The 21,994-nt window shown below is 36.8% G+C and overlaps 1 long non-coding RNA gene across 1 annotated transcript; it reads left to right on the forward strand.

Annotated features, from left to right (window-relative positions):
• Positions 1–2,327: 2,327 nt before the first annotated feature.
• Positions 2,328–3,022, forward strand: LOC131627002 (uncharacterized). Its single transcript, XR_009291378.1, has 3 exons — positions 2,328–2,644; positions 2,745–2,824; positions 2,918–3,022. It is a non-coding gene; the product is annotated as an uncharacterized LOC131627002 (long non-coding RNA).
• The last annotated feature ends 18,972 nt before the right edge of the window (positions 3,023–21,994 follow it).

Here is a 21,994-nt window from a genome sequence, read left to right on the forward strand (position 1 = left end):
CCTTGTACAATGCCCAAGGTTGAGGCTGACTCTTGACAGGGGAGTTTTATTGTTTGGGTGCCTTGTATGAAGCCCAAGGTTGAGGCTAACTGTTTTTGTTGGTTTTGACTCTACTGAGGAGATTTTATTTATTGAAAGACTGTTTTTTCTTTGGAAGCTAACCCTTTCCAGGGATTTTGACTCAGCTGGTGAATTTGTCTGTTAAAAGACTGACTTTATCATGTTTTTTTTTGGAGGCTGACCCTTTCCAGGGGTTTTGACTCTTTTGGGGAAATTATCTCCTAAGAGAAATGAATCTTTATTTTTTGACATTTTTATTAATTGACTTTGGAGGCTAACCCTTTCCAGGGGTTTTGTATTAAAAATGAAAGAATGTGTGGAAGCTAACCCTTTCCAGGGATTTATTGAAATGGAGGTTGATTTTAATTGACTTTGGAGGCTAACCCTTTCCAGGGGTTTTGTTGGAAATGAATGGCAGAAAGATTATCTAATGGAGACTTCTTGTTTAAAGCCCAAGATGAAGGCTGACTCAATGCTGAGGATGCCCCAAAGCATGGATTCTAGACTCTGCTAAGGAAGATTGATGAAGATAAGGGTGACAGAGACTGTCCATGTCTCTCATTCCAAAAGGTGTACTCAATGCAAAATTGAGACAAACTTAGCTTGTTTAAAGTCTGGTTTAAATTGGAAGAAACTCACCAGGGTATGTTAAAAGGTGACTAAAGACCTGTTCCTATGTTTATAAGAAACCTGATGGGTCCTTGTATAGAAGCTCAAGAGGAAGCTGGAAATGCTTTTAAGAAGCCTGTGGGTCCTTGTACAAAGCCCAAGAGGAGGCTAATCGAGGGTCCTTGTTATAGCACAAGAGAAAGCTATGTAGTTTTGAACTTATTTTGGCTCTAAGCAAATGGGTAAGAGGTTTCACCGGGAATAATTCCTCTTTGGGTGGATGTGTCCTATTTATTTGGATTCTAAGGTTTTTGCCAAGATGTTTCACCGGGAATAATTCATCTTGGGGGTTTGAACTACAGATCTCTAATTAGGAAAGAGCCTTCACCGGGAAGACATTCTCAATCCTAGGCCATATTCCTATAATATATATATAGTTTAACTGTCCTAAGGTTTATACTCAAACGTAGTTCTAAACTAATATATGCACAATTTATATTTGACAGTAATTTAAATAAAGACTGTAAATTGAAAGCTTGTAAAGCCTAACCTGGATGGAGTGGAGGCCTTTGAAGAAGTATGTACAGAGCCTCAACAGTAATTTTTGTTGTTTTGTTGATGACAGTTGAATATATATATGATAAACAGTTAATGGTTTTTTGAAAACAGAAGAAGTGAAGATGGACAAAGGTCACATAGGTATCTGAAGAGTTTCACCGGGAATAATGCCCTTCAAATACCAGAAGAATGTTTTGAAAACAGAAAGAAGATTTTGAAAATACAGTTTTGAAAACAAGCTAAGAAGAGAAGGTTTTGGGGACTTACACTCTATTAGAGGCCCACTAATGATTTACTGTTTATGAAAACAGTTGATTGATTACTGTTGTGAAAACAGTTTTATGAGTTTTAGGCTTACCTCGAAGAATGAGAAATTGAATTTCTGAGTTTGAGGTGTTACCTTGATCTTCAAATGATATGCTTGGAATAAATTGGGATCTCAACAGTTATTGAGCATCCACACCAGCAGAAAAGAACCTCGGATAAGCTCAACAGCTTACAGCATTCAATGATTTTCCAGCAATTGTTTATGGACTTCTACAGCAAATGGAAGACCAAACAAACAGACAAATCCAGAGAACAACAGAGAAATAATCTCGAAGTTTCGGATAAAGTGAGAAAATTCCAGTAATGTGCAACAGTAATCAAATAAAATTTACATGATTAACTACACAAAATTATATGAAAATATTAAACTTAAAAAAAGAAATTAATCTAAGAAAATATGTCTTTTTGTAGTTTTTATGAAAGAAGAAAATAATTAGAAAACATAAATAAAAATATGTATCTAATATATTTTTTGGTATTTTAATAAGGGTTAAAAAATAAAACTAAAACCTATATTAAAATAAAATACTAAATCTTTTTTATGAAAACAATTTTCTCAAAAAGAAAAACTAAAAGGAATAGTTTTAAAAATAAATTAATAATTGGGCCTGAGGGTGCTGGAAACACATATGGAGGTGCAGGGCCCAAATGACTTAAGCTGAGTGCAAAATAATGGACCGGATCGGGTCGGGTCAGATAGAACCCGGATCCGCCCATTCTCTTAATGTAAGCTGGGTTTTGAGAAAACCCTAAACTAACACAAGAGGGACCGCGCCTCTTTCTCACTTTCTCGTTCACGAGAAAACAACAATGAAGGAACAGAGCAAAATTTCCTCTCTGCCTTGCTTTGAATCGCTTTCGATCTCTGTTCTCTCTTGCTTGCAAACAACAAACAAAAATAGGTTCTCAAACTTCCTCTTCTCACAGTGAACAGTAACGATGACGGCTCTCTCTCTCTTTTTCCGATGAACAACAAGGAGGCTACCTCTCTCGATGCTCATCTCTCTATTTCTGCGAACACAACAACAGCGAGAACCTCTCCCTTTATTTCTCACGACGGCCATGAGAGGAGAAACAAGGATGAACATAGGTATTTTCTCCACTTCTTTGACTCGGGTTTCTTCACGTTTTTGTGTGAAAGAGAAACGAAATAGCTCATCTTTCTCATTTCTATTTTTTCTTTTCTGCAGAACAATACCGTCTTTCTCTCACTCGGTTATGTTCTTTCAAACAACAACTTTCGGTTTATGTGTTTGAAGACAAACTCAAGGTTTTTTCTTCTCTCAATTTCGTTTTCACAGAATAGTTTTGTTTTTTATGACATAGCAAAATTGTTTATGTTCTATGTGTTTTCGGTTTTCAGATAGTACACAAGAACAACAAAAAATCTATCAACAACAACTGACAGCAATTTAAAGGGGTGAGAGTGTAGTCGGACTTACCTACGGCGATGAGGTTTTCGCCGGTTGGTGTTGAGGTATGTGTCTTGTTCTGCTTTTGGAAACCGAACTTGTTGTTGTTGATGTTATTCTGAATTTTTGAACACGTTGTTGCTGTTGCTTTGAATTGGTTGATGTTGCTGAGCAATTTCCTTGTGTTTCTGAACCTTGGCTTGTTGTTGTCGCAACTGTTGTTGTTGCTGCAGGTACAACACTGATTAATGGAAATACTGAGAGTGAAGGAAGGAGACTTACCTGCGGCGAAGATGTCGAAGATTCGTCTATGGAGGCTCAAAGGTTAGAGCCATTGTTGAAGCTGCTAGTAAGCAAGGTGTGAAGAAATTCTTCTCTTCTCCTTCTTTTTTTGTACTCTGTAACTTAGAAGTTACAGAATGTTTCTGTGAACTCTCTTTTTTTTTTCTTCTGCTGCCTTCCCCTTTTTTCTGCCTCTCCTCTATTTATAGAGGAACAAATGAAGGACAATTTTGGTCATTTTGGAACCAAAGCTTAGCCCTTAAGCTCACTTATTTACTAAGTTTTCATCATTGCAAAGAATATTCTTTCCAAAATAATCATTGCAAAGTTTCTTTCATGCTAAGTTTGCTTAATGGCAAAGCTCCACAAATTTGTGCACATGGGAGGAACATGCACATGGGATGGAAAGATTCTCTTCACAACTCTTGTAGTGAAAGTTCCACGACAAGCTTTGTTTTATGTCATACATTGTAACTTCCATGTGGTAGTTATGACATAATATATATATATATATTTCTTTGACTTTTTGACTTTTTGACATCTTTGACTTGATTTGGGCTTTTGGGCCCTTCTTGAATTATTTTGTTGGACTTTTGCTAATTCTACCTCTTTTATGTTTCTTTTTTTTTCATGTCACATGAGGACTCTTGAAGAAAACATGAAGAAGGAGACTTGGATGAAGAATGGAAACTTGAAGATTGAAGAATTCAAGAAAGCATTGAATTTTCGCTTGTTGTAATTCCAATTCATTCCACCTTAGAATTGTATGAATTTGGACATTGTATTCTTGAGAATCAATGGAACTTTGAATGTTGTAATATCTTGAATTTTGAATGAAGTCCACCTTGTAATTCATTTGGAAATTGGAACTTTTTCATGTAAATAACTCCATTTGTAAAAATGCTTGAATTTCCTTTTAGAATTCTTTGAATGAAATTGTTATTCAAACATGAAGTTTGAATATTCTTGAGTGAACTTTGAATTTTGCAAATTTGAATGATCCATGATAATTCTTGAATAGGAATGGTAGAATACCTTTGAGATAGTGAGAAACTTGAATTTCAAGTCTTGAAGAAGTGTTCTTGTACCATGAATTTTGAAATGATATTGGACTAAAATTCTTGAATTCATGGTCTTTGAACCATATTTGAAACAATCTTTCAAAATGGACTAAAAATATTTCTTGCAATTTTGATGAAATTTCCATGAATGACCAAATAATCCAATATGAATCAAATCTTCGCCATGAGCAAACCATGAGCCAAAACCCATGAAATAAATCTCAAACAACTTTCTTAAATCTCACCAATTGGCAATGGCACATTTAAAATGAAAACCTCCATGAACATGAATTATTTTGCAAAGAATGAGTGAATGAATGAAATCTTGATCATGGCTTCCAAACCGATCAAGAAATATTTTTGAATTTGACGTCAATGATGTGACATCTCAGGGGGGTCAAAAATTAGGGTATGACACCGAGTCTATAATATCAATTTCTCAAGAGCCGATTTGGTACAAATGCACGCCACTCTCTGTCGAGGGACGAGTTTTCGCCAGCATCACTATGGTTCCTGTAGCATATGTTGTGTAGATCCTCACGGATGTTCGATTGTGAGAAGAGATCTCCAAGTACTGTTGGATAATGGTACTATTCAGATCTACAGAAATAGGGATGAAAATGAAGTTAACATGATAGGATGTTATCCGCATGAGCTTTTAGTCTCAGATATCAACTCGGAAATGCCTACAGTTAACGTCATCGTTCCTCATTTCAACATGCCTGAGCGCATGGAAGTTACTTACAGCAAGCCGAAGGTTCCTGTTGCTCCTTTGATCATTTGTCTACCTGGATCTGTTCCCTATGACTCTGACAAGGCAGTTCCATACAAATACAATGCTACAATGATAAAGAATGGACAAGAAGTTCCTTTACCTACTCTTTCATCTGTTGTGAACATCGCTGATGTAAGTCGAGTAACAAGAAGTGGACGTGTGTATACTCCACTACCTCCGAAACAGCCTGTTGCTCCTGCATCCGGACAAAATCCTGTGAATACACCAGTGGGGAATCCTGTGGAAACTCCTATCAGTAATACAAACACTGATGTTGGTCAGTCCAGTGGAACCAATGTCAATCCTGACTTTGATGAAATTTTGAAACTTATCAAAAGAAGTGAATACAAGATTGTGGATCAGCTTATGCAGACTCCTTCGAAGATCTCAATACTTTCATTGCTTTTAAACTCAGAAGCCCACAGGGAAGCCCTGATGAAGGTCTTGGATCAAGCTTTTGTAGATCATGATGTGACTGTTGACCATTTTGATGGGATAATAGCCAACATAACAGCTTGTAACAATTTAAGCTTCTGTGATGAAGAACTCCCCGAGGAGGGTAAAAATCACAATCTTGCTTTGCACATTTCTATGAACTGTCAGTCCGACTCTTTGTCCAATGTGTTGGTAGACACTGGATCTTCCTTGAATGTTATGCCAAAGACGACTCTTGCTCGCTTGTCTTACCAAGGAATGCCTATGAAGTTCAGTGGTGTAGTAGTCAAAGCATTTGATGGATCGCGAAAATCGGTTATCGGAGAAGTCAACCTTCCCATGACAATTGGTCCACATACATTTCAAATCACCTTCCAGGTCATGGACATTCAAGCTGCTTATAGCTGCCTGTTAGGACGACCATGGATCCATGAAGCAGGGGCAGTAACTTCTACGCTCCATCAAAAGTTAAAATTTGTAACAAATGGAAAATTGGTAACGATAAGTGGAGAACAAGCCTTGATGGTGAGCCATTTGTCCAATTTCTCTTTCATAAGTGCCGATAATGAGGAAGGAACGCAGTTCCAAGGTCTCTCTTTAGAAGACGAATCTTCCATGAAGAAAGCATCGATCTCTTCTTACAAAGAGGCGGTAAAAGTAGTGAAAGATGGAACTACCACTGGCTGGGGGCAAGTTGTGATCCCTACCAAGAATGAAACTAGAGCAGGTATCGGATGTTCACCAACTTTCTCAAACTGCACCAAGAAGGATGGAACCCTTCGTCCGATCAAAGAAACATTCATTAGTGGAGGATTCCTTAACCCAGTTCTTCAAGAGGTTAATGTCCTTATCGAAGAATGCATCGAAGAAGGTCTCTCCGATGATGAAGAAGAATGGAAATGTTATCTCAATGACTCGGGATACATATCTCAGGAAGAATCACATCCTCCTTCAGAGAAATCCAAAGGCAAAGAAACTGAGCCTGTTCCTGCAGAAATCTGGGACACCTTGGGACAACCAAGTGGAAAATTTGATTATATGGTGAAATATACTGCACCTGAAAGTTCAAAGATTGCGATTGAAGATATCCAACCAACTGGATGGGGAGATTCCTTTGAATATAATAGTCAACCAGAAGAGGCTTATCAGCCCTGTCAATTTTCTCAGCAGCCTGAAATTACTGGAGATTTCGGATTCAATGCATCTGCCAAGATTAACAAGCCTGAAGATGGTTATTATCACATAAATGCCATTTTTGAAGATGAAGGGGAAGATGGTCCCGCAGTTGACTCAGAAAGTGTCGCTGACAATGAGTCTCTTCATCCTGAAGACTGGGAAATACATCCTGAAAATTCTGAAGATTGTGACTCATCTTATGCTCTTCAAGAAGTAGAAGAAGACCGTTTCAACTCTACAAAGAACAAGGTTGACAAACCAGGACCTTCAAATCCTGCTCGACCAGCGGTCAATGTCAATGCTGGAGATAACTCTGAGGAGAATTTTCCTGAATACATAATACACAGAGGAGTTCGTTGCTACTGGAAAGCTGTCGACGTTCCGAATGTTGTTCGCCGCTCAAAGTAATCACCTCGCTGTTATTTTGACCTCCTGCCTTGCCCAAAGCAGAGAGATGTTTTATAGGGCTTTGCTTTTAAATGTTTCGCCCAAATAACTTTGTGTATAGGGCTTTGTTTTAAAAGTTTCCCTCTTTGTCCTGCCCAAGGCAAATGAGTTTGTGTTTAGGGCTTTGTTTCAAAAATGAATCATAAATAAAGTGTCATTTTGAATTCCTTACATTATATGTTTTATTTTTTGCTTTTTTTGGAAATGGTAATCCTAAAAAACCAAAATAAAAAAAAAAAAAAACTTTTTCAAAAAAAATCTGCATACACTCTTGCATTCATAAAATTTTCTGAAATAAATATAAATCACATGTGCAGATTTACTATTGATAAACCCATTGAATGCAATAACCCTATGCCCTCTCCCAACTTTGAGTTTCCTGTGTTCAAAGCCGAAGAAGAGGAAGAAGAGGAGATCCCAGACGAGATCTCTCGATTACTTAAGCACGAGGAAAGAGCCATTCTGCCTCACAAAGAGCCTCTGGAAAAGATCAACTTGGGTTCTGAAGAAGACGAAAAAGAAGTGACTATTGGATCGTTGCTTGATGCTGATATCAAGAGTAAGTTGACAGACCTTCTCAAAGAATATGTTGACGTGTTTGCCTGGTCCTACCAAGACATGCCTGGGTTGGATACCAATATTGTTCAACATTACTTGCCATTGAAGCCAGAATGTCCGCCGGTTAAGCAGAAATTGCGAAGGACTCACCCTGATATGGCTAACAAGATCAAAGTGGAAGTTCAAAAGCAACTCGACGCAGGTTTTCTTGTCACCTCTGAGTATCCTCAATGGTTGGCTAACATAGTGCCAGTCCCGAAGAAAGATGGTAAAGTTAGAATGTGTGTTGACTACCGTGACTTGAACAAGGCCAGTCCAAAAGATGACTTTCCATTACCACATATCGACATGCTGGTTGATAACACCGCTAAGTTCAACGTCTTTTCCTTCTTGGACGGTTTCTCCGGTTATAATCAGATCAAGATGGCTCCTGAAGACATGGAGAAGACATCTTTCATCACCCCATGGGGTACCTTTTGCTACAAAGTGATGCCGTTTGGATTAAAGAATGCAGGCGCAACTTACCAAAGGGCAATGACTACTCTCTTTCATGACATGATGCATAAAGAAATTGAAGTTTATGTGGACGACATGATAGCCAAGTCCAGCACAGAAGAAGAACATATTGAATACCTTTTGAAGTTGTTTCAACGACTAAGGAAATATCAGCTTCGCTTGAATCCCAACAAATGTACTTTTGGGGTTAGATCTGGAAAACTCTTGGGTTTCATTGTCAGCCAAAGAGGAATTGAAGTAGATCCCGACAAAGTCAGAGCTATTCAAGAGATGCCTGCACCAAAAACTGAAAAGCAAGTAAGAGGATTTCTCGGACGATTGAACTATATCTCCAGATTTATCTCTCAAATGACTGCTACATGTGGACCAATTTTCAAGCTTCTCCGCAAAGATCAAGGGGTTGTATGGACTAAAGATTGCCAGAAAGCGTTTGACAGTATCAAAGAGTACCTGTTAGAACCACCAATATTGATTCCTCCAGTTGAAGGAAGACCATTAATCATGTACCTTACCGTGTTGGAAGAATCCATGGGTTGTATGCTTGGACAGCAAGATGAAACCGGTAAGAAGGAGCATGCCATCTATTACTTGAGTAAGAAATTCACAGACTGTGAGTCTCGTTACTCCATGCTCGAAAAAACGTGTTGTGCTTTGGCTTGGGCTTCAAAACGTCTCCGCCAGTACATGATCAACAATACTACTTGGTTAATCTCCAAAATGGATCCAATCAAGTATGTCTTTGAAAAGCCTGCATTAACAGGAAGGATTGCCCGATGGCAAATGCTGTTATCCGAATATGACATTGAATACCGTGCTCAAAAAGCAGTCAAAGGAAGCATTCTCGCCGATCATTTGGCGCATCAACCAATTAATGAATATCAATCTCTCAAGTTTGACTTTCCTGATGAAGATGTCTTGTACTTGAAAATGAAAGATTGTGACGAACCGTTACCAGAAGAAGGTCCTGAGCCTGGATCAAGATGGGGCCTAATTTTCGATGGAGCAGTAAACGCTTTTGGCAATGGAATTGGGGCAATCATCATCACTCCCAAGGGTACTCATATCCCGTTCTCCGCCAGACTGCTATTTGATTGCACCAACAACATCGCAGAATATGAAGCTTGTATCATGGGTCTCGAAGAAGCCATTGACTTAAGGATCAAGATCCTCGACATATATGGAGATTCAGCCCTCGTGATCAACCAAATCAAAGACAAGTGGGAAACTTACCACCCTGGCTTGATTCCTTACAGAGATTATGCAAGACGTCTGTTGACTTTCTTCAACAAGGTTGAATTGCATCATATACCTCGAGATCAGAATCGAATGGCAGACGCCTTGGCTACTCTATCTTCCATGTTCAAAGTCAATCATTGGAATGATATGCCTACAGTCAGAATCACGCGCCTTGAAAGGCCCGCTTATGTGTTTGCAACTGAAGCAGTCATCGATGATAAACCGTGGTTTCACGACATCAAACGCTTCCTTCAAACTCAAGAGTACCCGCTTGGGGCATCAAACAAAGATAAGAAAACTCTAAGGAGGCTTTCTGGCAGTTTCTTCCTAAACGGAGATGTGCTATACAAAAGAAATTTCGACATGGTTTTGCTCAGATGCGTGGATAGACACGAAGCAGACATGTTAATGCATGAAGTGCATGAAGGGTCCTTTGGAACTCATTCAAATGGGCATGCAATGTCCAAGAAAATGTTAAGAGCAGGATACTATTGGTTGACAATGGAATCTGACTGTTATAAACACGTGAAGAGATGTCACAAGTGCCAGATCTACGCAGATAAGATCCATGTGCCACCGACTCTACTCAACGTTCTCTCATCTCCATGGCCTTTTTCCATGTGGGGTATCGACATGATCGGAATGATCGAACCGAAAGCTTCAACATTCATCGTTTCATATTAGTAGCAATTGATTACTTCACCAAATGGGTCGAAGCAGCATCTTATACCAATGTTACAAGACAAGTGGTTGTGAGGTTCATCAAGAATAACCTCATTTGCCGATATGGTATTCCCAGCAAGATCATTACTGACAATGGTTCAAACTTGAACAACAAAATGATGAAAGAATTGTGTGAGGAATTCAAGATTGAGCATCATAATTCTTCTCCTTATAGACCAAAAATGAACGGCGCCGTCGAAGCCGCCAACAAGAACATAAAGAAGATCGTCCAGAAAATGGTCGTCACTTACAAAGACTGGCATGAAATGCTGCCATTTGCTTTACATGGGTACCGTACTTCAGTGCGTACTTCAACAGGGGCAACTCCCTTTTCTCTAGTATACGGCATGGAAGCTGTGCTCCCCGTAGAAGTTGAAATCCCATCAATGAGAGTCCTCATGGAGACTAAGTTATCAGAGGCTGAATGGTGTCAAAGCAGATACGATCAGTTGAACTTAATCGAAGAAAAACGTATGACTGCTCTATGCCATGGACAGATATACCAAGAAAGGATGAAACAAGCCTTCAACAAAAAGGTTCGACCTCGTGAATTTCAAGAAGGCGACCTCGTGCTTAAAAAGATCTTGTCTTTTCAACCAGATTCTAGGGGCAAATGGTCTCCTAATTACGAAGGCCCGTATGTTGTCAAAAGAACATTTTCTGGCGGCGCCATGACTCTCGCAACCATGGATGGTGATGAACTCCCACATCCTGTGAATGCTGATGCAGTCAAGAAATACTTTGTCTAAAAAATACAAAAGAACAGCTCGGTAAGTCGAAAACCCGCAAAGGGCGACTTAGGCAAAAATGAGCGTCTCGGTGGACTGAAAACCCGAAAGGGCGGTCCAGGCAAAAATTAGAGACAATAAACAGAAAAAATTCATCCTGGTAGATTGAAAACCCGAAAGGGCAATCTAGGCAAAAATTAGGGAGTAATGACAAAGTAACTGCATCAGTCCATACTTCGTCACCTGAAGAGTCTGTACTTCATCAAAGGATCTTCGATCAAATCATCGCCAATCTGAAGCGACAAGCACAGTTGGAACTCAAAGTTGTTAGGGAATAGTGGTTATTGCTTTCAATGTAGCCTTTTCCGCATAATTACCATTTCCAACTTTTGTAAATACTCCATGGAATCACGCCTTTAGCTGATTTCCATCCTATTAAATAAATTTGAGCCTTGTGCCCCTTTGTTTGCAATCTTTAATTTCTTTCAGCTTGCAAAATGACGCTTTAATTGTGTTATTCACTTTTGAAACAAAAAAGAAAAAAAGTTTTAAATTAATTTACCTTCACTTTTTCAAAATAAAAGCGAAACTCTCCTTTGAGTTGTGAACAACAGAAGGAACATCAACAACTATCTCCATAGGACGAATCAAAGATTATGACAAGAAGCTCTTCTATCCCCAGTGAAGAAGCTCTTCTATCCCCAGTGAAGAAGCTCTTCTATCCCCAGTGAAGAAGGTCTTTTATCCCCAGTAACGAAGATTTTCCATCTCCAGTGAAGAAGTTCTTCCATCTCAACAAGAAAAGATGCTTGTCTTCCCCAGAGAAGTTGAAAGCATACAATACCATTCATCACCCGTGTTATCTACACCATGTTGAAGAGCATTTGCCAAGTATCTGGTTATATTGCGACGTCGGTCCTTCTCCAGTATATACTTCTTTGTCTGTCAGTATTATTAGCATGCATGCTACATTCATGACATTCATCATTCATACATATTTGCATCATTTATGCATTCTTGCATTTTTCAGTGTTTTCTTCGAAATTATTTGTTCAGGATATATCTACCCCAAAAAGGAAAAAAAAGAAAGAAAAAAAGCAAGTATGGGCGTGTCATCTCTCCAAATAGATTGTCACCCATAAGCAGAAATAACATCCTTTCTTTCTCCAGTTCCCCACTGAGATCATTCCTCGTGGAAGAAGGTTGCTTTAGTTTCTCCTCTCAAAACAAAGGAGAAAATCCCCAGTTGAGTTCATTTCTCATGGGTACAAAGTCTTGTTTGACTGTTTCTTTCCAATTCATTCTTGGTTAGAACCTTGTCTTTACCAGAGATTCAAACTCCGATTCCTCAAACAGAGTTGTGAAAAACAGACAATAAGCAATAGCCTCATCATCTGAGCAGCTTATGTCTCTTTCAAAAGCTTTTCCTCTCAAGTAAATCAATCATGAAGACCATTTGACAATCAGGGCCTCATTACTGTTCACAAGGCTGAATATCCAGTAATTTCCCTAGCAAAGTCTCCAGGATCATTTTATCACTCGGCTGATAATTGATCATGTCTTCAAAACCACTATCACGAGGCTGGTAGTCGGTAACCTTTTGTTCTGGTTATATTATTCAACATGTCTATCACAAGGCTGATAGTCGGTAATATTAACCAAACCTTTGAAACTCTTTTACCTTGTCAAGTCTATCACAATGCTGATAGTCGGTAACACAGTTTCATACCTTTCACCTTCGCATTATTAAACAAGTCTATCCCCATGCTGATAGTCGGTAATGTCGACAGGTAAGCTTTTCTTACAAAGCTATCATTCCCCGGTGAAGCATACACTTGCCTTCCCGAAAAGAAAAAAACGGATTCTCTTCCTAAAACGGATTGAGACATCCTTCCCGATCTCTTTTCCCCAGCGGAGTCAGTTCTTGATATTCCCTCGGTAAAGACATTCTTGCATCATTCGCAATTTTGGTATCTTAGGTCCAAAACTTGCGTCTTCTGATATTTAAGTCTCTTCCACCCTATCAAAACGAAGATTTTCAATCTTCATGTCTCAGGTTGAAGAAACTTAAATAGGGGCATCTGTCATACCCCAATTTTTGACCTAAGATACCACCTCATATCATTGCATATGCATCATTTGCATCTCTAACAAATTGCATAGCTTGTGTTTGCTACTTGTGACTCAGCAGGGTTAAATCAAGAAATCACTCATCAATACAAGTAACAATCAATTAGGGTTTTGTTCTCCCTTCATCTCAAATGAATCATCTTCATCAACAATCAACATTTGGTCCTCAGAGATTCATTTCAACAAGCTCAAAGGCTCTGAACCAACCAGATTAGGGTTTTGACTGAAGATAGCATACTCCTGACTTTTGCTCAGGATGTGACCCAATGACTTGGGACATGACCTCAAGACCCCAAGTACATCATTTTGACCTAATACATTGACTCAAGACATCTCCTACACAAGGATTGATCAACAGTGAAATTTCAAATCATCAGAATTAGGGTTTTGAACTATCAGGGACTAAAATCAGGGATCACATTTGGGAAACCCTAAAAATCCCCAGGAAGTCAATCAAAGGTTTCAATCATCCTCAAATAATCCCTATGACAATATCCAATGGAAATTGCATCTCAATTCAAGATCCACAGTCATCAATTTCATCAGGTCGACAATTAGGGTTTTTGACCTAATGCACTGAACAACTGACTTTTTAATCAGGACATGGTGCCACAACTCAAACCATGGCTCAATATCCTCTAATGCTTCAATGTGATTTATTCATACCATCCATTTGGTGAGGATAGCCTGTTTCATTTAAAATCTCCAGAAACGCAATTCGTCTGAAAAAGTCAACTGTACAAGATCACCATTGACTTTTGGGGAATTTTGGTCAAACATGACTTTTGAAGTTTTAAATCATCAATATATGATATGAGAAGTCATTTGATCAAGAAAAATCAAGAAAATCAATCAAGAATCAAAAAGTCAAAAGTTTGACTTTCCATACTTAGAAAAATTTCTAAGTGTTTTTCATGGTTTTTTCCAAACTTTGGAAGGGAATAACTCAAAATTTCACCTACAAACTGAAAAAAACTTCCAACATGAAAGTTGTAGATTTTGATCCAATAAACAACTTTGATACATATAATGTTTTTCCATAAGATCAACCATTTAAGAGATATGGAGCTTCAAAGTTGGCATCTTTGGAAAATTTCACTTGAAACTTCATTTTTCTCAAAGTTCATGGATCTTTTTCACCCACTTCCTTAAAGATCTTGAAGAAACTTTCAACTAGGGTTTTGAAGTATGTAATATGAGCTTTCCAAAATGTCCAAGAGCATGAAAAAATATGGAGTGTAGCTATGGTTTTGAATTTTGACATTAGTGACCATTTCACTTGAAATTTCAAGCCATTTTTGCAAAGTTATGAACCAATTTGCCAAATAATGCAAGTAATGACACACCAAAGCAATGATTGAATGATATTTTCTGGTTTAAGATCAGATAGGAAAGAGATAAGAAGCTTGGCCAAAATAACCATGGTTTAGTTACTTTTAACCATTGCATTAAATGTGAAAGATTCCTTTCTATCCCTTAAGCCAAATCATCACTTCTTGAAGCAAGTTGCAAAGCTCTGAGTTCAGACTCTTTGGCCTATAAATAGAGGTCATTACCTCATTCAAAATCACACCAAAACCTCACAAAGCATAGGTTTTCTCTTTCTTTCTTGAATTGCAAGTTTCATGTTTCAAAGTGAGGTAGAAATCCCAACCTCCAAATCCTTGAAGCTATGGCCAAAGTGATGATTCTAGCAAACCATAAACATCATATGGGATGTGTTTGAATCACTCATGCACCCAAAAACACCTCAAATCTCAGAATCACTACCTCACTTCCATAATTGCATATATTGAACCTTATCATGCCAAAATCCATACCAAGCTATATCTGTCCAAACCAACACTTCTAACACCATCCATATACTTCATATGAATGATCCAAACACTCACCAGCAATCTGAAATACCTCCATCTTCAAATTCGATTCACTCTTAAAGCATCTGCAGATCGGGTACCATGGCCATGCTCAGATGAATTCAATTGGTTCCAAGCATCCAGACACCTTCCATAATCATCATTGAAGCTATCCAGATCATCACAAAGCATCTGTAACACCTCCAGGCACGATTTCAATTTCCAGTTTGGCCGTTTTTGAGGTAAGTGTTCTTGAACTTCAAACTCTATCATACATGCATCATAAACGCAAAACTGAGTTACTATCTTGTTTCTGCACCATCACTGAATAATAGCCCTCAATCAATTGCATCATATCATGATCATACACGATTTCACAAAGATTTGTCATATTAGGGTTCTTCGTGTTCATCAGAGGATTAATCATCTTAGAACAAAAATAAATGAAATTAAAGGTCGTCATCATGTTCCTCGTCCAAAACCGAGTGAGATAGACCCTTGGATCGATCAAAACAACACAGTTTTGAAGAATTTTGAAAATCAGTTAGGGTTGTGTTCTTGGCGCCAGATTTGGTTTGAGAAATTCAAATTCTTGATTTAAAATATATTTTATCAAACGCGTATGTTTAACAAGCCACAAGCGTGGCTCAGTTGGTCCATGTTTTGGCTGATGAGAGAGAGGGCGTGAGTTCAAGCCCTAGGGGAGACAAAACCAATTTTTTGCAACCTATTTTCTTTCATTTTTTAACAAACTTCACCAATTAATTTAACCAATCAAAATTCATTATTTTCACTTCATTTTTTTTACACTCTTTATTTAATATACATATTTTGATAATATTAAAAAAAATCACAAAAAAAGATTCATTTAATACTTTTTTAATTAAGTTTAAAATGACATGTTTTTAAGTTTTTTAAATACTTTTAAATATTGTTTTTCACTTGATTTTTTAAATCTAATCACTTGTAAATATTTTTGGAGCAAACCCTAATCATCTAAGTGTTAATTAAGGATAACCTTTTTGTTTATTTTGATTAATTAACTTCTTTCAAAATTCAAACCATTTTAGAACAAGCGATCGCGATTCTTTTCAAAAACGATAAACCATTTCTTTTTGAAACTATTTGATTAAATCTTTTTAATTGATCAATTGATTTTCAAAGCGATGTGGGGCCTCTCGAATATTAGAGAGTATAAGTCCCTTTTCCTTTTTTATACAGTTTTCCTTTGTACAGAAAACCTCTTTCAAAAACAATAACTTTCAAACAGTTTTTCAAACCTCGCGTCTGTAAATAAAACAATCAACCATGTTTTATAAAATAAAACACGGGCCTCCATGTAGGTATAAGTCCCAAGCCCCTTTTGTACATACCCATTCCTGTACATGAAATTAGGTATTTCATTGTACACACACTTTTGTACATACCTCGATCAATTTGTTTTTTAACTTTGAAATACAAAAACAAAAATGAAGGTTTCTTTAAATCTTCCCAAAAATATCATGGGCCTCCATGTAGGTATAAGTCTCAAGCCCCTTTGTAAATACCTGTTTACATAGCTTTGAATAAACTCAAGTGGACTTCTCCCCGAGTGTGAGTCCCGAGCCCTGTGTATACAAATGGATCATGCTTACAGGTATATTTCCTTCATAAACTCCATTATATACACACACTTTGTCATATATGTATAACTGTTCATATTTGTTCATGTACTTGTTCATGTTTGTTCGTACTTGTTCATACTTGTGATTGTGTTATATGCTTATTCAACTTAGTACAACACTAGGTTCCCCATAGCCTCCTATTGGACTTCGTGCAAAGAATCTCCCTAGTTTAGGTTAGGACATAGAGTATGGTTTCCCGGTGAAATCGCTCTAAGAGCTCAAACCAACTATACCATGCCTCCCCTTGGGCTTTGTACAAACGAGTGACCCTCCCATAGCCTCCTCTTGGGCTTACAATGCAAGGACCCTGGATTGTCCCTCCCATAGCCTCCTCTTGGGCTTACAATGCAAGGACCCTCGGATAGCCTCCTCTTGGGCTTCGTACAAGGACCCACGGGCTTCTTATAAGCATCCCCAATATCCAAAACAAATACCCTAGGAGATTAGACATTTTTCATCTCTATGCTAGGAGTATCTCTTCTATATCATCACAAACAATCAATCAATCAATCAAACTTTTTGCCACAAGGCTGGCTAATCAATCAAACTGTTTTACCACCGTACTGGATGATTAATCAAAGTTTTTGTCACAAGGCTGACTTCATTGAAACTTTTGCCACAAGGCTGGCTGATTAATCAAAGTTTTTGTCACAAGGCTGACTTCATTGAAACTTTTGCCACAAGGCTGGTTAAACAAAAACATCTTTATCATTCTAAGCGCCATAAGTGGCACAGCCCAGGGCTTATAATGAAAAGATTTTCAAACAAAAATCAAACAGATGTATGTGATGATATAGATTAGATACATCTAGCATTTAGACGACATTTGTCTATTTTCCTTTGCTTCCACTAGCATAAGTGGGAACTACGATTGCTCTGACTTTCTCAACATCCCTTTGAGAATACGTAGGCACAAGGTCGATCCTTGGCGAGCAAAACAAAACAAAAAAAAACATTCAAACCTTAGCACCCGTAGACCCCGAGCTACAGATGCTCTGATTCCCTCTAAGGGATATGTATGCAGAGGATCGCGATGATCTTTGCGAGCATAATCAAACAAACACCTTAGGTCCCACCTATTTCACAAGAACCTCTCAATAACATGGAATGAAAAACAAAGCAAAGAAACCTATAGAGTACTATAGATACGTTGGGTGCTAATACCTTCCCTTCGTATAACCAACCCTCTTACCCAAAGATCTCTCCCCCCACTTTTTAGGTTATTGCAGCTTTTTTCCTTTTCCTCCTTCGGAAATAATAAAAAGTTTGGTCGGTACAAAAGAAAAATCATTTTTTTGAGCACTCGAGCCCAAAGAAGGCATCAGGTGTCTCATCCGAAAAAAGAAAAACGATTTTTCGCCCGCGACATACCCCCTGCCATATAGGCGATATTCGGTTTATCCCCTTTAAAAAAATTGGATTACCCCCTATAATTTTTGCGTACCCCCTAAACGTGTAAAAACCATGGGGTAAATCAAAAAAAAAATGATAGGGCGTAATTTGTGCCCATAGGGGACAAAAGACATAGAATTTTCAAATTTCAGGGGTAATTAAAAACAAAATTTTTAAAGGGAATAAGTGGAATCTCACCTAATGATACAAAGTATGACTATTGATACACAATCCTTATTGAACTTGGGTATACACAACTTAAATTATATTTAATATTATTAAATTATATTATATTTAATATTATATTAATAATATCAATGTAAATAGTATCTCAACAAATCTCAATAATATATTAACATAAACCAGCTGACATATATCAATTTGTCACCTCATGTATTATTCACCATCTTTGTTCAATTATTGAGAAATTGATCGATTAAAATTAGCTTAGTCATTCTTAGTTTTGCTTTGCATCGGCAGCCTTTTTTTCACTTTCTTGTATTTGCTAAGATGGTGTATTTTTTCTGTGATAATATTAAACACATTTTTTTTGCCATCATTTACCATAGCAAAGACATGCTAGCACCCGTTTGTTTTAACTTTAAAACAATAGATTTTTTTTCTTTATACTTTTTAAAATGAATTTTATAAAATATTTACCAAAATATTATAATTTTTAAAATTCATTTTTTATAAATTGAAAGACTAATTTTGATATCCTATAACATAAACATATATTATTGAAGGTCAAATATAATCAAAATCATTTTTTTAAGTTATATTTTAAAAATGATTTTTATGAAAAATTATTTAAAATAACTCTAAAATTAAGTGATTTTTTTTAAAACTTCACATCCAAAAAAAGTTTCAATAAAATAATAATATATCTAAATAATATTTTAAGAAAAATCATTCAAATCAAATAAAATTTATTTGAAATTTTTATGAAAAATTTCTTCCTAAAACTTTTTTATACAAAACATATAACATTATAAAAATTAATTAAAAAAAAAACTGAAACATATAGAAAAATTTGCCACTGACATTCATTAAAAGTTTTGATTACATAGCCTTAACATGCCACATTTTAATGTTATATACTTCTGAAATTACCTTCTTACTATTAATTTTAGTTTTAATTAAAATTTATTTTATTAATTTTGATTACTATAAGACCAATATATTATAAAAATAAAATTCATAATATTGTCAAGTTATTATCATTTTTATAGTTTAACAATAATGTTGTATTATCACAATAATATAAGAACTGTACTATAAAATTTTGAATGTTATTTAATTTGTAGTTTAAAGTATGATAATGACTAATAATATTAAAAATGTTATCACATAATAATAATAATAATTAATAAAAAAATAATTATTCTTTAATTATTCTAAAAGTTTGTTTATTTTTTTACAATTAAAAAATGAATATATAAAATTTTATTTAAAAAATAATAATTTTAATGAGTTTATTTAAATAAATATTAAACCGATAAAACCCACCCGACTTACTCGCCTAACCGATTTAACCGAATCCGACGAAAATTGGAATTTTTCGGACGAAATTGGATCATTAAAATGAAACTGTGGTTTACGTCGGATTTAAGTTTTAGGCCCGATACCGATCCAAACCGACGATTGTACACCCCTACTTTGCTCAAGTGTTTTCTTTTAAACTCTCGGTGACATGTGGCATTATCTAAACGGTCTGATTTATCAAATGGTTCAAAATTATTGAACGACACTCTAACATTGGCGCGCTTACGTTAGAGAATCCGCTTCCCTTAACATACCACATTTGTAATGTTATATACTCCTGAAATTACCTTTTTACTATTAATTTTAGTTTTAATTAAGTGCCTTCTGCCGAGTATTTTTTCGTCGCAATTGAAACACAAACCTTGTGCTCGTAGTTCCGCCTGCTGGGCAGGGGTGATTCTACGAATGGGGAAACGAGATGTATTGGACGTTGGTTGTGACACTGTTTGGGAAGGGGTGTTTTAAGCACTGTTGGGGTTTGCTTGAGGCTGTTTGTTATAGATGGGGTGAGCGGCTGTATATAAATTAGAGCTCTTGAACTTTGGTTTGGAATCTCTGATCTTAGCTTCAATGAGTTTTGCTAACCCAACTGCATGAGTGATAGAATGAGGACGTTGCACTGCTAACTTATTACGTATTTCTGGAATTAAACTAGCAATGAAACAATTCAGAATAGCATCGGGTGGCAATCCAATCACCCTATTTCCCAATTTCTCAAAATTCGCTTGATATTCGGTCACAGATCCATGCTGTCTGAGCTTAAAAAATTGGGCTTGGTGATTCTCATAAGTTGAAGGCCCAAATCGTAATGTTGCAGCTCTAGAAAAAGCATCTCAAGTAGTGAGTTCATTACTTTGAAATATCCACTTATACCATCCAAGGGCATCACCCTTCATATAAAAAGTTGCCATGGGTAAACGATTGTCAATAGGAATGTTATTGAATGCGAAAAATGTTCTTCTTGAAAGAGCCATTCTAGCACATCGGTACCATCAAAAATTTCCAGCTCAATCTTAGGATGGCGAAAAGTGTGGTTTTGCATTGAGGTGTGCGGTTGTGGGTGAGAGTAAGGTGGTTGTGGTTAGGTTGGACTAGTATATGGGAAAAAAGGGAAAAAAAGAAGGGATTGGGAGGGTTGTGTGATGTTGAAAAGAGGGAAAAGAATGTGGTGGTGGTTGTGTAAGGATTTGTGGTGGTTGTGTGTAATCTGGTGGAAATGGGTTTGTATAAGTTGTAGAAAATGGCCGAAAAGTAGAATTTGAAGAATGAATGGTTGAAATGGGACGTGTAAAGGAGGGTGGACTGGTGGAGGTGGTGGTGGTGTGTAAAGTTGAGTAGATGCTAGAGTAGAGTGTGGTTGGGAAAATGAAGCAGTTATGGGTAAAGTTGTGGTACCCATTACAGATCTAGTTGTGGAAAGAGGTGTAGATCTGGTAGGTGTTGATGTAGGGGTAGATATAGGGATGGCAGCAGCTGTATTCATCGCTGCAAACTGCTGAGTCATGAGAGTTGTGAGTGTAGCAAAGTTGTTATTCATGGTTGTTTCCAAAATGTTGTGGTTGTCATGGATTTGACCAAGTTGTAAAGCAACAACCTGGTTGTTGGCTGCAATGGAGGTTTCAAGTTGTTCATGGGTAGAAATAAGGTTTTCGATACGGTGGTTGGTTGCTTGAAGGGTGTCGTCGATGTCTTTAGATGTGGGGTTGGTGATTTCGGGAGGCATTGAGGAGGAAGATGAAAGCACCCATTGATAAAGAATGTTTTGCTATTACCATAAACTAGGGTTCTTACCAAAAAAATCAATATAAAGTGAAGAGAAAATTAAAGCTTGTATTAATTTTTTTTCATTCTGAAATATAGAGACAATAGTTCTATAAATACAAGACCTAAAACATGGGCCTAAAGAAAACTCTAGGCTGAGCCCACTTGAAAGAAAGAAATAAAAAGAAACTACATAATAAAAGTGATTTAATTTATAATATAGTCTTGCTGCCACATGGGCTTCTTAGTGTATGTTTGGATTGACTTCTACAAGCCCCAAAAGCACTTCTAGCCCACTTCAACTTGAAAACTGGTTATTTTTCTTGTTTGGATACTTTTCCAAAATCAATTCTCTTCCTCCAAAAGCAATTCTACTAGAAGCTACAATTCCTAGCTTTTGAGTTTAGTAGAATCAATTCTACATTTATTATATATTATTTATTATAACTCTTTTAAATTTTCCTTCTTTACCCTCTTTAATTTTCACCAATTATTTCTTTTGTTTTTTATTTGTATTAGAATCTATTACTATTTTGGTAATTATACAATTCAAAATCAATTTTGCTAAAACTATCCAAACAACATTAATCGATAACAATCACTTCTATATCTCATTGTATCCAAACATAAATGAATTCTTCTAAACTCAATTCTATTGAAATCAATTCTATTAAACTCAATTCTCTCAGAATCAATTCTATCTACCGCCAATCCAAACACACCCTTAATTGTTCTAATAGGCC

Source organism: Vicia villosa, unplaced genomic scaffold (genome assembly GCF_029867415.1).
Source record: "Vicia villosa cultivar HV-30 ecotype Madison, WI unplaced genomic scaffold, Vvil1.0 ctg.000345F_1_1, whole genome shotgun sequence".
In the NCBI taxonomy this organism is placed as follows: Eukaryota; Viridiplantae; Streptophyta; class Magnoliopsida; order Fabales; family Fabaceae; genus Vicia; species Vicia villosa.